This window comes from Cynara cardunculus (genome assembly GCF_001531365.2).
Source record: "Cynara cardunculus var. scolymus isolate 2C chromosome LG 12, CcrdV1, whole genome shotgun sequence".
NCBI classification, from domain to species: domain Eukaryota; kingdom Viridiplantae; phylum Streptophyta; class Magnoliopsida; order Asterales; family Asteraceae; genus Cynara; species Cynara cardunculus.
In genome coordinates, this window is record NC_037539.1 from 24,188,908 (window position 1) to 24,190,670 (window position 1,763).

Consider the following 1,763-nt stretch of genomic DNA (forward strand, 5'->3'; position numbering starts at 1 on the left):
CCATCTCAATGTCGTTAAGCGCATTTTCTGATATCTTAAAGGGACTGCTAATCTTGGACTCTGGTATCCCAAAGATACTAGTTTTGAACTGACAGCTTATTCAGATGCAGACTATGCAGGCTGTATGTTGGACAGGAAAAGTACAACAGGACATCTACAGTTTTTGGGAGACAAGTTAGTCAGTTGGGCATCAAAGAAACAGAACTGCGTTTCCATTTCCACTGCCGAAGCAGAATATGTAGCTGCAAGCTCCTGTTCTTAAGTGCTATGGATGCAGACACAGCTCAGAGATTACGGGTTCTATTTTAATAAAATTCCAATTTACTGTGATTCCAAAAGTGCTATTGCAATTTCATGTAATCCTGTTCAACACACTAAAACCAAGCATATAGATATCCGGTATCATTTTATTAAAAATCATGTAGAAAAAGGAAGCATTGAACTGTATTTTGTAAATACATAATTTCAATTAGCTAACTTATTTACGAAAGCCTTAGATGAAAAACGTTTCAGCTTTTTGTATCTAAGTTAGGCATGTTAAATTTGAAATTTTGAATTTTTATTAAAAACTGTTCAACTCATTGAATTGTATTGAATTCAAATTCATTTAGTCAAATATCTGTATTTCATAAATACAAGTTAGTGTTTCAATTTTTCTATCTGATTTTAAATTTCTTGATCGTGGAAATCTATATTTGAGGGGGAGTGTGGAATTTTATCTGCATTTGAAAATATGATCATATTTTAAGGGGGAGTGAATTTTATCTGTATTGAACTAACAGTTTATATTTTTCTTACATGTATTTTGAGTATTATCTAATTTTTTGAAAGATGTAGTGTTTAGAAATATAAGTGTTTAGTCGATTTAGTCTAATCCGGACAACACTCGTCCAATTTAATACAAATCCGGACAATACTTGTCCGATTTAGACTAAACCGGACAAAAGGCTATATGATAAACTCTTATCCGGATAAGGTTAGATATACTTTACAAGGGATTGAGCGGATTAGTAAATCGCTTGTTTGATTTGACCGGATTCTTAAATCGCTTGATTCTTTTATTCTTTCAAGTCCTTAAATCGTTCATTTTATGAGCGATTTAATCTTTCTTTTGAGCGATTTAGTCTTCTTCGTTAAGCGATTTATTCTTTAATCGCTTGAACCTTGAGCGATTTATTCTTTAGTCGCTTGAACCTTGAGCGATTTATTCTTAAACAAGACAAGTCTTGACCGATATTTTTCTAAATCGTTTAAGCCTTGAGCGATTTATTGTCTGGATTAACACTTAGTTGATTCTTAATCCATAAATCAGACACCTCTTGACCGATTTAATCTAATCCGGACAGCCCTTGAGCGGTTTAGAATTTGAACGGTTTTTGACTTTGACTATAAATAATCGACTCATTTTTACTTTTCACTTTTTACTCCTATTACTATTCATCTTCGTCTCCGACTGTTTCAACCTGGTTAATCGCTCAAACTTTCTTTGATTCACTACTCCATTTCATTCTTCTTCTACTCAAGGTTCATGTCTATTTGACCATATCGATATGTTGAACTTATATGAATTTGTTTGGACTGTTTAATCTCTTAATATTGAATAACATGTCTTTGAATCTGATTCGATCTAAACTGCTTGATAACCAAAATCAGACTAATCTCAATAATTAGTTTCTAATAAAACTGTTTTTCATGTTAATCGTTGGTTCTTTTTTTGTCTGTTTTAGAAATGTTTTTGGTTTTCACCGGACTTCTCACCGGAG